Source organism: Somniosus microcephalus, chromosome 19 (assembly GCF_052327205.1).
Source record: "Somniosus microcephalus isolate GS21.2 chromosome 19, FLI_Smic_1.0, whole genome shotgun sequence".
In the NCBI taxonomy this organism is placed as follows: Eukaryota; Metazoa; Chordata; class Chondrichthyes; order Squaliformes; family Somniosidae; genus Somniosus; species Somniosus microcephalus.
In genome coordinates, this window is record NC_141005.1 from 74249137 (window position 1) to 74265619 (window position 16483).

At 47.9% G+C, this 16483-nt stretch overlaps 1 pseudogene; it reads right to left on the bottom strand.

Annotated features, from left to right (window-relative positions):
- The window catches only part of LOC147104910 (uncharacterized), a 178684-nt pseudogene extending 164690 nt beyond the window's left edge, over positions 1 to 13994 (bottom strand).
- Positions 13995 to 16483: the final 2489 nt, after the last annotated feature.

The following is a 16483-nucleotide window of genomic DNA, read 5'->3' on the forward strand; positions in this document are numbered from 1 at the left end:
ACTGTAACCAGAGTCACTGTACTCCCAGAGTCACTGTACCCAGAGTCACTGTACCCCAGAATCACTGTACCCCAGAGTCACTGTACCCAGAGTCACTGTAGCCCCAGAGTCACTGTACCCAGAGTCACTGTACCCCAGAGTCACGGTACCCCCAGATTCACTGTACCCCAGAGTCACTGTACCACAGATTCACTGTACCGCCAGAGTCACTGTACCCCAGAGTCACTGTACCCAGAGTCACTGTACCCCAGAGTCACTGTACCCCCAGAGTCACTGTACCCCAGAGTCACTGTATCCAGAATCACTGTACCCCAGAGTCACTGTACCCCCAGAGTCACTGTACCCCCAGAGTCACTGTACCCAGAGTCACTGTACCCCAGAGTCACTGTACCCCCAGAGTCACTGTACCCCAGAGTCACTGTATCCAGAATCACTGTACCCCAGAGTCACTGTACCCCCAGAGTCACTGTACCCCCAGAGTCACTGTACCCCAGAGTCACTGTACCCATAGTCACTGTACCCCAGAGTCACTGTACCCCAGTGTCACTGTACCCCCAGAGTCACTGTACCCAGAGTCACTGTACCCCAGAGTCACTGTACCCCCAGAGTCACTGTATCCAGAGTCACTGTACCCAGAGTCACTGTACCCAGAGTCACTGTAACCCAGAGTCACTGTATCCACAGTCACAGTACCCAGAGTCACTGTACCCAGAGTCACTGTACCCAGAGTCACTGTACCCCCAGAGTCACTGTGCCCAGAGTCACTGTACACCCAGAGTCACTGTACCCCCAGAGTAACTGTACCCAGAGTCACTGTACCCCCAGAGTCACTGTACCCAGAGTCACTGTACCCAGAGACACTGTACCCCAGAGTCACTGTACCCCAGAGTCACTGTACCCAGAGTCAATGTACCCCAGAGTCACGGTACCCCCAGAGTCACTGTACCCAGAGTCACTGTACCCCCAGAGTCACTGTACCCAGAGACACTGTACCCACAGTCACTGTACCCCTAGAGTCACTGTATCCCAGATTCACTGTACCCCAGAGTCACTGTACCCAGAGTCACTGTACCCCCAGAGTCACTCTACCCCCAGAGTCACTGTACCCAGTGTCACTGTACCCCAGAGTCAATGTACCCCAGAGTCACTGTACCCCCAGAGTCACTGTACCCAGAATCACTGTACCCAGAGTCACTGTACCCCAGAGTCACGGTACCCCCAGAGTCACTGTACCCCAGAGTCACTGTACCCCCAGAGTCACTGTACACCAGAGTCACTGTACCCAGATTCACTTTACCCACAGAGTCACTGTACCCCCAGAATCACTGTACCCCAGAGTCACTGTACCCCAGAGTCACTGTATCCAGAGTCACTGTACCCCAGAGTCACTGTATCCAGAGTCACTGTAGCCCAGAGTCACTGTACCCCAGAGTCACTGTACCCAGGGTCACTGTACCCAGAGTCACTGTACCCCAGAGTCAATGTACCCAGAGTCACTGTACCCAGAGTCACTGTACTCCCAGAGTCACTGTACCCAGTGTCACTGTACCCAGAGTCACTGTACCCTCAGAGTCACTGTACCCAGAGTCACTGTACCCAGAGTCACTGTACCCCAGAGTCACTGTACCCAGAGTCACTGTATCCAGAGTCACTGTACCCAGAGTCACTGTACCCCCAGACTCACTGTATCCAGTGTCCCTGTACCCCCAGAGTCACTGTACCCAGAGTCACAGTACCGCCAGAGTCACTGTACCCAGAGTCACTGTACCCAGAGTCACTGTACCCCCAGAGTCACTGTATCCAGAGTCACTTTATCCAGAGTCACTGTACCCCCAGAGTCACTGTACCCAGAGTCACTGTACCCAGAGACACTGTACCCCAGAGTCACTGTACCCCCAGAGTAACTGTACCCAGAGTCACTGTACCCCCAGAGTCACTGTACCCAGAGTCACTGTACCCAGAGTCACTGTACCCCAGAGTTACTGTACCCAGAGTCAATGTACCCCAGAGTCACTGTACCCCCAGAGTCACTGTACCCAGAGTCACTGTACCCCCAGAGTCACTGTACCCAGAGTCACTGTACCCAGAGTCACTGTACACCTAGAGTCACTGTACCACAGATTCACTGTACCCCAGAGTCACTGTACCCAGAGTCACTGTACCCCCAGAGTCACTCTACCCCCAGAGTCACTGTACCCAGAGTCACTGTACCCCAGAGTCATTGTACCCCAGAGACACTGTACCCAGAGTCAATGTACCCCAGAGTCACTGTACCCCCAGAGTCACTGTAACCAGAGTCACTGTACTCCCAGAGTCACTGTACCCAGAGTCACTGTACCCCAGAGTCACTGTACCCCAGAGTCACTGTACCCAGAGTCACTGTAGCCCCAGAGTCACTGTACCCAGAGTCACTGTACCCCAGAGTCACGGTACCCCCAGATTCACTGTACCCCAGAGTCACTGTACCACAGATTCACTGTACCGCCAGAGTCACTGTACCCCAGAGTCACTGTACCCAGAGTCACTGTACCCCAGAGTCACTGTACCCCCAGAGTCACTGTACCCCAGAGTCACTGTATCCAGAATCACTGTACCCCAGAGTCACTGTACCCCCAGAGTCACTGTACCCCCAGAGTCACTGTACCCCAGAGGCACTGTACCCCCAGAGTCACTGTACCCCCAGAGTCACTGTACCCCAGAGACACTGTACCCAGAGTCACTGTACCCCAGAGTCACTGTACCCCAGAGTCACTGTACCCCCAGAGTCACTGTACCCAGAGTCACTGTACCCCAGAGTCACTGTACCCCCAGAGTCACTGTATCCAGAGTCACTGTACCCAGAGTCACTGTACCCAGAGTCACTGTAACCCAGAGTCACTGTATCCAGAGTCACAGTACCCAGAGTCACTGTACCCAGAGTCACTGTACCCAGAGTCACTGTACCCCCAGAGTCACTGTACCCAGAGTCACTGTACACCCAGAGTCACTGTAACCCCAGAGTAACTGTACCCAGAGTCACTGTACCCCCAGAGTCACTGTACCCAGAGTCACTGTACCCAGAGACACTGTACCCCAGAGTCACTGTACCCCAGAGTCACTGTACCCAGAGTCAATGTACCCCAGAGTCACGGTACCCCCAGAGTCACTGTACCCCGAGTCACTGTACCCCCAGAGTCACTGTACCCAGAGACACTGCACCCAGAGTCACTGTACCCCTAGAGTCACTGTATCCCAGATTCACTGTACCCCAGAGTCACTGTACCCAGAGTCACTGTACCCCCAGAGTCACTCAACCCCCAGAGTCACTGTACCCAGTGTCACTGTACCCCAGAGTCAATGTACCCCATAGTCACTGTACCCCCAGAGCACTGTACCCAGAATCACTGTACCCAGAGTCACTGTACCCCAGAGTCACGGTACCCCCAGAGTCACTGTACCCCAGAGTCACTGTACCACAGATTCACTGTACCGCCAGAGTCACTGTACCCCAGAGTCACTGTACCCAGAGTTACTGTACCCCAGAGTCACTGTACCCCCCGAGAGTCACTATACCCCAGAGTCACTGTATCCAGAATCACTGTACCCCCAGAGTCACTGTACCCCCAGAGTCACTGTACCCCTAGAGTCACTGTCCCCAGAGTCACTGTACCCCAGAGTCACTGTACCCCCATAGTCACTGTACCCCAGAGTCACTGTACCCAGAGTCACTGTACCCCAGAGTCACTGTACCCCAGAGTCACTGTGCCCCCAGAGTCACTGTATCCGGAGTAACTCTACCCCAGAGTCACTGTACACAGAGTCACTGTGCCCAGAGTCACTGTACCCCAGAGTCACTGTACCCCCAGAGTCACTGTACACCAGAGTCACTGTACCCAGATTCACTTTACCCGCAGAGTCACTGTACCCCCAGTATCCACTGTACCCCAGAGTCACTGTACCCCAGAGTCACTGTATCCAGAGTCACTGTACCCCAGAGTCACTGTATCCAGAGTCACTGTAGCCCAGAGTCACTGTACCCCAGAGTCACTGTACCCAGAGTCACTGTACCCAGAGTCACTGTACCCCAGAGTCAATGTACCCAGAGTCACTGTACCCAGAGTCACTGTACCCAGAGTCACTGTACTCCCAGAGTCACTGTACCCAGTGTCACTGTACCCAGAGTCACTGTACCCTCAGAGTCACTGTACCCAGAGTCACTGTACCCAGAGTCACTGTACCCCAGAGTCACTGTACCCAGAGTCACTGTATCCAGAGTCACTGTACCCAGAGTCACTGTACCCCCAGGCTCACTGTATCCAGTGTCCCTGTACCCCCAGAGTCACTGTACCCAGAGTCACAGTACCGCCAGAGTCACTGTACCCAGAGACACTGTACCCAGAGTCACTGTACCCCCAGAGTCACTGTATCCAGAGTCACTGTATCCAGAGTCACTGTACCCCCAGAGTCACTGTACCCAGAGTCACTGTACCCAGAGACACTGTACCCCAGAGTCACTGTACCCCCAGAGTAAATGTACCCAGAGTCACTGTACCCCCAAAGTCACTGTACCCAGAGTCACTGTACCCCAGAATCACTGTACCCCCAGAGTCACTGTACCCAGAGTCACTGTACCCCCAGAGTCACTGTACCCAGAGTCACTATAACCAGAGTCACTGTACCCCCAGAGTCACTGTATCCAGAGTCACTGTACCCCCAGAGTCACTGTACCCAGAGTCACTGTATCCAGAGTCACTGTATCAAGAGTCACTGTACCCAGAGTCACTGTACCCCCAGAGTCACTGTACCCAGAGTCACTGTACCCCAGAGTCACTGTACCCCCAGAGTCACTGTACCCAGAGTCACTGTATCCAGAGTCACTGTACCCAGAGACACCGTACCCAGAGTCACTGTACCCCCAGAGTCACTGTACACCCAGAGTCACTGTATCCAGAGTCACTGTACCCCAGAGTCACGGTACCCCCAGAGTCACTGTACCCCCAGAGTCACTGTACCCAGAGTCACTGTACCCCCAGAGTCACTGTGCCCCAGATTCACTGTACCCCAGTCACTGTACCCCAGAATCACTGTATCCCAGAGTCACTGTACCCCCAGAGTCACTGTACCCCAGAGTCACTCTACCCCAGATCCACTGTACCCCAGAGTCACTGTACCCCAGAATCACTGTACCCCCAGAGTCACTGTACCCCCAGATTTACTGTACCCCCAGAGTCACTGTACCCAGAGTCACTGTACCCCCAGAGTCACTGTACCCAGAGTCACTGTACCCAGAGTCACTGTACCCCCAGAGTCACTGTACCCAGAGTCACTGTACCCAGAGTCACTGTACCCAGATTCACTGTACCCCCAGAGTCACTGTATCCAAAGTCACTGTACCACCAGAATCACTGTACCAACAGATTCAATGTACGAGTGACACAGGTTTAATGTGACACACATAGATTCAAAGTGCCGACAACAGACGCCCAGCCCTCAAATACCCGAACTCTCCCATTGAAGCCCATCCCTCCAGTATCCTCACTCCCATCGAAGCCCATCCCTCCAGTATCCTCACTCCCATCGAAGCCCATCCCTCCAGTATCCTCACTCCCATCGAAGCCCATCCCTCCAGTATCCTCACTCCCATCAAAGCCCATCCCTCCAGTATCCTCACTCCCATTGAAGCCCATCCCTCCAGTATCCTCACTCCCATCGAAGCCCATCCCTCCAGTATCCTCACTCCCATCGAAGCCCATCCCTCCAGTATCCTCACTCCCATCAAAGCCCATCCCTCCAGTATCCTCACTCCCATTGAAGCCCATCCCTTCAGTATCCTCACTCCCATTGAAGCCCATCCCTCCAGTATCCTCACTCCCATTGAAGCCCATCCCTCCAGTATCCTCACTCCCATTGAAGCCCATCCCTCCAGTATCCTCACTCCCATCGAAGCCCATCCCTCCAGTATCCTCACTCCCATTGAAGCCCATCCCTCCAGTATCCTCACTCCCATTGAAGCCCATCCCTCCAGTATCCTCACTCCCATCGAAGTCCATCCCTCCAGTATCCTCACTCCCATCGAAGCCCATCCCTCCAGTCTCCTCACTCCCATCGAAGCCCATCCCTCCAGTATCCTCACTCCCATCGAAGCCCATCCCTCCAGTATCCTCACTCCCATCGAAGCCCATCCCTCCAGTCTCCTCACTCCCATCGAAGCCCATCCCTCCAGTATCCTCACTCCCATCGAAGCCCATCCCTCCAGTCTCCTCACTCCCATTGAAGCCCATCCCTCCAGTAACCTAACTCTCATTGAAGCCCATCCCATCACAGTGGAGAAAGAAGAATAGATTTTTTTTTAAGTGAAATAGTGAATGTAAATCTGGACTCTAATTCAGCCATGTGGGAATGGTCAGATCAGAATTCAAATGGAATTCTGATTGCCAGCTCTGTTTGAATGGCAGTGGAGACAGAGCATTGAAGAGCCAGTGACAGAGAGGTTACCTGCGAGTTCTGGTAGGCTGTTACTGCGATAAAGGCCATCTCGGGGAACACAAAGGTGGCAAAGCTGTTCCAACGGAGACTGTACAGGTCATTGGCCTGCACGATGTGAAAGCGGGGTTGGTACCTGTGCATGGAGTGCAGGATGATCTGGAAGAGCAAGTGTTTGCCTGAGGTTAGACAACCCGCCAGAAATTGGCATCTTTGAACATTAGCATATGAATATTTAATGCACAGGGTACATACAGTTGAGGAAGGTCATTCTTAACTCCCCCATCCAAAAGCACCCTACACTCCCCCCATTTCTTAAATCATTCCTGGATTACCATCGCCACTGTTCCATCTGCAGCTCCGTTCCATGTTTGGAGCACACTGTGTGTGAAAAGCCTCTTGCCACCAGCCCTAAGTTTGCAGATCTTGACATTTATTTGTCTGCTATTTTAATGAGGACCGTAACCCATTTTATCGTAAACATTAATATTCAAAGGGCCTGATTTCAAGGCTGTTGAATCAGGTGTGCCAGGCCCTGCAGATATAGATGGGGGGCATCTAGGCGAGTGCAGCCAATCAGGCTCTGCTAGCTATTGGCCTTCTTTCATGCAGTAACATCAATATGAGGACATACTGTGATTGGGAGGCTTTGTGAGACATCCATATCGCAGTAGTGTCATTGGATCTGCTCTCCCAGCTTCCTTTGAGAATAGTAGCCTCTGCGTACACTGCTCACCTGACCAGGTGAGGGACGTGGGGGCTGGCAGGTGAGCACAAAACATCGTTCACACACTTTGAAGTGCAATGGCTGCTGTTATAGAATCATAGAATCATAGAAAGTTACAGCACGGAAGGAGGACATTTCGGCCCATCGTGTCCGCGCCAGCCAACAAAGAGCTATCCAGCCTAATCCCACTTCCCAGCTCTTGGTCCGTAGCCCTGCAGGTTACAGCATCCCAAGTGCACATTGTATTGATTTCTTTGTGGGTTCAATGATGAGACATTTATGAAAGAGAATGAGTTTTAATCTAAAGTCTGTTCAACTCTTTATACAGCATTCAGGAGACACCATTATGCTAGTGATGCATCTAGAACGAAACTGAAACTAAACTGCCTTGCTTGTCTCGGTCACATGACCTCTGCTGGTCAGGCATAAGTAATCAATACCTGCAAACTGCTGTTAAGGCATGATAATCAAACAGGCAAATAACATCACTATTTGCTGATATCATTACATCTCCTTTTCTTAAAACAAAAGTATTTTACTTTTAACTAACAACATATTTTCTTTGTATTAATCTGCATTTTAACTGTAACACTTAATGAACTTACATTATCATTATCATGATCAAGGTTTTTTAACCTTGCTTTGTGTGTTCACATGAAATATGTAAATACACTAGAACTTGAAGAAAGAATAAGATAACATTACTTCCTTCTATAACAATAGTCCTTACATTTGCTCAATGAGTCTCTCAGGAGGCTTCACGTGTCTTGAGGATTTTCTGATTGATTGTCCTTGAATCTGAGTTGTTGCCTCAGATGATGTGTTCTCAGCTGTGTGATCAGGTTGTTCAACAGTATCAGTCTCTTGACCTGCTGTGGCTGGTCCCATGAGAAGATCTCAACGATTTCTTCTCAGAACAGCAACCTCATCTGTCTGAATGGTGTATGATCTTGGTTGAACTTCACTCAGGACAGTTCCCTTCTGAGTCCATGTGTTTGCTTTGTCTTTGAACCTTACTTGGTCACCAGTGTGGAGTTCAGGTAGGTTTTGTGTTCCTCTGTCATAGTAATACTTTTGCTTTTCTTTCTGTTGCTCTTTGAACTTCCTCACTTTCTCCCCCTCTTTTGTTTTCAGGAGGTTCTCCGGGATGGGTCGGTTTGACCTTAGCCAACGTCCCATCAGGAGTTGGGCTGGTGACATACCACACTCGAGCGGCGTTGTGCGGTATACAAGCATGCTCTGGTAGAAGTCAGTTCCACTGTCTTTTGCCTTGAACATCAGTCTTTTCACTGTCTGGACCGATTTTTCCACTAGTCCATTGGACTGTGGAAAGTGAGGACTTGACGTTGTGTGGACAAAGTCCCACTCTTTGGCAAAGTGTCGGAAACTTGCATTGTAAAACTGAGGTCCGTTGTCTGTGAAGACCTCGCTTGCCACGCCATGTCTGGAGAATATGGCTTTCATACATGTTATCACAGCATCTGCAGTGGTGGTGTGCAGTCTACAAACCTCTGAATACAGGGAGTAATAGTCTGTGACTACAAGATAGTCCTTCCCTTGACATACGAATAGGTCAGCGCCTACCTTCTGGTAAGGTCTGTCTGGTGCTGGGTGTGGCTTTAGTGGTTCTACCGGATTGCTTGCTCGATATTTCAGGCGTATTGTGCAGTTTGACACCTCATTTGTCACATCTTGGTTGATTCGTGGCCAGTACATCACCTCTCGTGCTCTTTTCTTACACTTTTCGATTCCCAGATGTCCTCCATGGATCTTTTTTAGCATCTCGCTTCTCAGACTCTTTGGGATAACTATTTTACTTCCTTTGTAGATGATGTCTTCGACCACTGATAGTTCCGCCCTGCAGTTCCAGTACTCTGCTATATCAGGTGAGCAGTCTTGCTTCATGTTGGGCCATCCATCCAAGATGCTTTTTCTCAGTTGTCTCATTGTTTCATCTTTGTTTGTCTCAGTCTTTATGAGCTCCATTTTTGCATCTGCTATGGGCAGTGCACTTGTGATCATGTCTACGTAGGCATTCACTTTGTCATCCATTGTGGTGTTTGCGGGCTCACTTGGGTCTACAGCTCTGGACAACGTGTCTGCTGTATACATCAGCTTACCCGGTGTGTACGCAACATTCAGTGTATAGCGTGGCAGCCTGATCATCATTCTTTGTATTCTAAGTGGACAGCTATTTAGTGGCTTTTGGAACAATGCAATCAAGGGCTTATGGTCAGTCTCTACACTGATTGCTTGTCCTGCCACAAACTGGTGAAATCTTTCACAGGCGTATGTGATGCTGAGCAGCTCCTTTTCTATTTGAGCATATCACGTCTCCGCGTCTGTCATTGAGCATGATGCATATGCAATAGGTTGCCAGTAGTCATATTGTTGCAGAAGAATGGCACCGAGCCCACTCTGTGATGCATCTGATGATATCTTGATGGGTCTTGCTGGGTCATAAAACCTCAGGACTGGTTCCTCTGTGAGCAGTTTCTTTAGATCGCTCCATGACTTCTCATGCTCATGATTCCATTCCCATTCTATGTTCTTTTCAGTTAGTCTTCTCAGTGGCGCCATCTTTTCTGAGAGGTTGGATATGAATTTCCCCATGTAGTTGATCATTCCATTAAACCTCTGCACGTCCTTTTTGCATTGTGGCTTTGGCATATTCTCAATGGCGGACACCTTTCTGGGATCTGGTCTGATGCCCTCACTGCTAAGGATATCTCCCACGAATGTCAGTTCTGTCACCCCGAGCTGGCATTTCTCTCTATTCAGCTTCAGGTTTGTTTTCCTTGTTGCTTCCAGCACTTTTTTCAGTCTCTCGTCATGCTCAGTTCTCGTGGTTCCCCATACTATGATGTCATCCATTGATGTATCAACTCCCTCCAGGTGCTCATAGATCATATGGATAGTCTTGTGATACACTTCAGGAGCTGAGGCAATGCCAAATGGTAACCTTAGGAATCTGTATCTGCCAAATGGACTGTTGAACGTGCACAGTCTTGAACTTACTTCATCCAGCTTCATCTGCCAAAATCCTGATGATGCATCTAACTTGCTGAAATATTTTGCATTTGCAAACTGTGCCATGATTTCCTCACGTGTAGGAAGCTTGAAGTGCTCTCTCTTTATTGCTCTGTTTAGATCTCTTGGATCCAGGCAAATTCTGAGCTTTCCATTCTTTTTGTCCACTACGACGAGGGAACTCACCCACTCAGTTGGCTCATCTATCTTCTGAATCACGTTCAGGCTTTCCATCCTGTCCAACTCTGCCTTCAGTTGCTTTTGAAGAGCAAACGGAACTTTTCTGCATGGATGTATGACCGGTGTCATACTTTTATCTACTCTGATCGTGTGTTCTCCTGGAATGCAGCCTAGACCCTTAAATAGGTCTTTGTACTCTTTCATGAGTTCATCATAGACTGTCTCTCCTTCGCTTTCCACAACGAGGACTCTCTTTACCAGGTTCAGTCTCTCACAGGCTTTTAAACCTAGTATGGCTTGCACATCCTTTGGCACCACGATTAATGCTAGCGTGTGCTCTCTGTCCTTGTGCGTTACTTTGACAATGCATCTTCCTTTCACTGGTATATTAGTACCTGAGTATCCTGTCACTTTCACTTTTATTCCATGTATCTTTGGTCTGGGTCTAATTTTCTTAAAATCAGTCTCTGATATCACATTAACTTGTGCTCCAGTATCCAATTTAAATGGAATGTGTATGTCATTCACTTTTAGTGTCAACATCCAGTCTCTTTCTTCTTTTTTGTTTTCAGACACAACATCTACATAGAACTCCTCTATGTCGCTTTCATCTACTGCATGGACCTTGCTTTGTTGCACTTGGTTCTTGCAGCAACGGGCATAATGGTTGTTCTTGTTGCAACTATTGCATGTTTTACCATATGCTGGACACTTTCTTGGTGGATGCTGTGTGCCGCATCGACTACATGTCTTTCGATTGTCCCTTTCATTTTCGTTCGCTGGCCACGCCTCTTTTTTCACATTGGCGCTCTTTTTGTTAAACGGTTTGTATCCGTTCTTTCTCACTGCATCCACGTTGCAGCTACTGTCACTGAACAGCTCCTTTGCCTGCAACTTCACAGTCTCTGTAGCCCTACACAGTGCTATGGCTTTTCCCAGGTCTAGATCTTGCTCTCTTAGCAGTCTTTCCCTTAGACCATTATCTGGAATACCACACACCAGTCTGTCTTTTATCAGCGAGTCTGTCAGTCCCCCAAATTCACACGATTTGCTTCTGTTTCTCAGTTCAGTCACATACTGATCAATAGTATCACCCATTTTCTGAACACATGTGAAAAATCTGTGCCTCTCAAACGTCACGTTACGTTTAGGTATGCAGTAGGCCTCAAACTGTTCCATTATTTTATCTAGTTTCATTTTGTCTCCATCAACAGCGAATGTGAAATTATTATACACCTCCAGCGCTTCATCACCCACGACATGTAAGAACAGTGACGATTTCCTTTCATTACTTTCCTCGTCAGCTCCGATTGCTGATAAATACAACCCCACACGTTGTTTGAATCTCCTCCAATTTTCAGCCACATTACCTGTTAACTGAAGCATCGCCGGTGGGTGTAAACCTTCCATTTTTTCACTTCGTTAGCTATTCTCTAATGGTAAGCAACGATGTTCTCTTTTGGCTTGCTAATCTGTGGAGAGCTGATTTAACTTCAGAATTTTTCTCTTCATCTCTTTCAGCCACTTCTGACACCATGTATTGATTTCTTTGTGGGTTCAATGACGAGACATTTATGAAAGAGAATGAGTTTTAATCTAAAGTCTGTTCAACTCTTTATACAGCATTCAGGAGACACCATTGTGCTAGTGATGCATCTAGAACGAAACTGAAACTAAACTGCCTTGCTTGTCTCGGTCACATGACCTCTGCTGGTCAGGCATAAGTAATCAATACCTGCAAACTGCTGTTAAGGCTGACTGGCCTGTAATTACTCAGTCTATCCTTTTCTCCCTTTTTAAACAAGGGTACCACATTAGTAGTCCTCCAGTCCCCCGGCACCACACCTGAAGCCAGAGAGAATTGAAAAATGATGGTCAGGGCCTCTGCTATTTCCTCTTTTGCTTTGCTTAACAGCTTGGGATACATTTCATCTGGGCCTGGGGATTTATCCACTTTTAAAGCTGCTAAATCCCTTCATACTTCCTCTCTCACTCTGTTTATTTCATCTAATATTTCACACTCCTCCCCCCCGATAGCAATGTCTGCTTCGCCCCTCTCCTTTGTGAAAACAGATGCAAAGTATTCATTAAGAACCCTACCGACGTCTCCCGCCTCCACACACAGATTACCCTCATGATCTCTAATGGGCCCTACCCTTTCTTTAGTTATCCTTGGGATGTAGGAGACCTTGGGGGGGAGGTTCTGGGAGAGCAAAAATGGCCACTCCAAGCCACCGAAAAGAAAAGGGCAGGCCCCCTTGGGATGGGCGGATGGGCAGCTCCCTGCCAGATAGGGTTGTCAACACTCCCAGATTGTCCTGGAGACTCCAGGGATTAAAGATTAATTTCCCGGACACTACTGCCAGGAGGAAAGTCATGGGGCATCAAAAAATATCGGAGATGGGAATAAAGGTTATTTGACTGACAGGGAAGGATCATCTAATCGGATAATGAAGAGTCTGTTCACTTTCTGATTGGCCGTGGGAAGGCGGAGCACCACGAGAATCGACGCGTCGGCTGACCAATGACAGGAGCTTGGAGGTTGGAGGCAGGAGGTCATGTGATGAAACCTCCTGGAATACGTCCAATCAGAGTTGGCGACCGTGCTGCCAGATCCCCTGAATCCAGATGTAACATTATTAAGTTCAAGCGAGCTCCCACTCCCTCCTGGGCCTCCCCACACTGAACAGCACGGGCTCCTGGCTGGGAAAATATACAAAGAGCAGGAGACAGAGAGTGAGCCTCTTCACCTGTGGACTATCGGACTGGCCCATTGGCAGCAGAGCCCCAGGGAATTAGCACTGATTACTGGGCAGCCGGTGAAGGCCACAAACTGGTGACAGCTTTGCTGAGATGGACAACTCATTAGGACAAGGAAGGGATGATCTTTCCTTTGGTCACTGCTCCAGAGTAGCTCTTTAGGTAGGGGCTAGGTGTACTGGGATGATGGGGCAGGCAATGAATGGTCCTGGTGTATATGGCTGTCTCTCGAGCTCCTACAGTTTGGTGTAGCTCTGTGTAGTGGTCAGGTCTACATCTGAAAGAGAAGGCAATCTGTGATAAGGAACTGGCAGAGAGCCTAATCATTTAGACAATCACCATCTGTTATTATTCATATTGTAGAGAGGCAAATGGCTGCATCAGATAATGATTATAAACCTCAAGAGTGAAATGTAATTTTGACTGAACTTCCTGATTAATTAATATTCATGTAAACCATCAACACCACACCAAAAGTGCAAAGATATTCCATTTCCCAGCACTCACATCCCTTACAGTTAATGAGGACCAAAATTCACCAAAAACTATCAGTAAATCGTCTGACCCCCGAGTGTCTTTTAGTCTTTACATATTTCTATACAAAAGAACAGAGAATCGTGCTGGGGTAGAACCAAATGTTGAGCTAGAACCTCATGTCAAGGTAGAACCTCATGTTATGGTAGAACCTCACGTTGAGGTAGAACCACATGTTGTGGTAGAACATCATGTTGAGGTAGAACCCCATGTTGAGGTATAACCCCATGTTGTGGTAGAACATCATTTTGAGGTAGAACCGCATGTTGAGGTAGAACCCCACATTGTGGTAGAACATCATATTGTGACAGAACCCCTAGTTGAGGTAGAACCTCATGTTGTGGTAGAACATCATGTTGAGGTAGAACGTCATGTTGAGGTAGAACCTCATGTTGTGGTACAATCCCATGTTGAGGTAGAACCTCATGTTGTGGTAGAACCTCATGTGGTGGTAGAACCTCATGTTGAGGTAGAACCCCGTGTTGAGGTAGAACCTCGTGTTGTGGTAGAACCCCATGTTTTGGTAGACCTCATGTTGAGGTAGATCTGCATGTTGAGGTAGAACTCCATGTTGAGGTAGAACCCCATGTTGTGGCAGAACGTCATGTTGACGTAGAACCTCATGTTGTGGTAGAACATCATGTTGAGGTAGCAAGTAATGTTGTGGTAGGACCCCATGTTATGGTAGAATTCATGTTGAGGTAGAACCTCATGTTGAGGTAGAACATCATGTTGTGGTAGAACCTCAAGTTGAGGTATAACCTCATGTTGAGGTAGCACCTCATTTTGTGGTAGAATGTCATGTTGAGGTAGAACGGCATGTTGAGGTAGAACCTCAAGTTGTGGTAGAACATCATGTTGCGGTAGAGCCTCATGTTGAGGTAGAACCGCATGTTGTGGTAGAATGTCATGTTGAGGTAGAACCGCATGTTGAGGTAGAACCCCATGTTGAGGTAGCACCTCATTTTGTGGTAGAATGTCATGTTGAGGTAGAACGGCATGTTGAGGTAGAACCTCAAGTTGTGGTAGAACATCATGTTGAGGTAGAGCCTCATGTTGAGGTAGAACTGCATGTTGAGCTGGAACCTCAAGTTGTGGTAGAACATCATGTTGAAGTAGAGCCTCATGTTGAGGTAGAACCGCATGTTGTGGTAGAATGTCATGTTGAGGTAGAACGGCATGTTGAGGTAGAACCTCATGTTGAGGTAGAACCCCATGTTGAGGTAGCACCTCACTTTGTGGTAGAATGTCATGTTGAGGTAGAACGGCATGTTGAGGTAGAACCTCAAGTTGTGGTAGAACATCATGTTGTGGTAGAATGTCATGTTGAGGTAGAACCGCATGTAGAGGTAGAACCTCATGTTGTGGTAGAATCTCATGTTGTGGTAGAACATCATGTTGAGGTAGAAGCTCATGTTGAGGTAGAACGTCATGTTGAGGTAGAACGTCATGTTGTGGTAGAACGTCATGTTAAGGTAGAATGTCAGGTTGTGGTAGAACGTCATATTGAGGTAGAACCGCATGTTGTGGTAGAACGTCATATTGAGGTAGTGTGGTGATTATTCCTTGATTAGTAAAAGTATTGTGATTCGTTGTTTGTTAACTGCCTTGGGATATGTGTTGTAATCCCCGTCCGGGGAAGGATAATGTGGAAGGCAAATCTATTCTTTATTTCAATTTATTAACTTTATGTTAGAATGGAGCGATATCTTCAACCAGAACGATTCAAGGCTGACCCCAATTCTGCTGGAGTGGATGATAAATGGAAACATTGGTATTGTACATTTAAAAACTTTTTGGGCGTGTTGGATCAAGAGGCTCTAAATAAGCTGAATATGCTGATCAACTACATTGACCCAGATGTATATAAATATATTTTGCACTGTAAAACTTATGAAGAGGCTACTTCTACATTGGAAAAGATTTTTGTTAAACCAAAGAATGAGGTATTTGCACGTCATCTTCTATCTGCCCGTAGGCAGCAGGTGGGAGAATCTTTGGATACTTATTTACAAGCACTTCGGTGCCTTAGTGTTGACTGTAATTATAAGGCTGTGACGGCTGAAGAATATAAGGACGAATCGGTACGGGATGCTTTTATTAATGGATTACTGTCTAGATCAATTCGTCAGCGGTTGTTAGAAAATAAGACTCTGGATCTTAAAAGTGCTTTTGAGCAAGCTTCTACATTGGATATGGCTCAGAGAAGTTCGGATTCTTATGCTCTTTTTAATCGGCCTGCGACTATGGTTTCGGCAGTTTCGGATGAAAAGGAATTATGTGGACTTAATGGGAGTGGTTTACTAGATTTTGAAACCGTTTCTACTTCGGCGGCCGTTGCCTCTAGGATTCAGAAGTGTTATTTTTGTGGGAATATCCAGCACCCTCGTCTGAAGTGCCCTGCTCGGGAGGCTGTGTGTAGTAAATGCGGCAAGAGAGGTCATTATGCACGTGTGTGCAAATCACCAGGTTCAATTACCTTCCCTTCTCCTGGTGTGGGAGGGTCTTCCTCCACTACCTCTTCTGTGACTATTCAGCCTTTAGATAGGGCGTTTATTGCATCAATTTCTGCTGCATTTGCTCATGGCCTAAACAAAGCTATAGTTACGGCTCAAGTTAATGGGTTGGAAGTGAAGGCCCTTATAGATATGGGCAGTACTGAGAGTTTTATAAGTCTTCAATTTGCGAAGGAGAAGCATTTGAAAATTTCGCCTGTTACGTATCAGGTGTGTATGGCTCAGACGACCCTTACTTCACAAATAGCTGGTTGTTGCTTTGTGAAAATGGTTC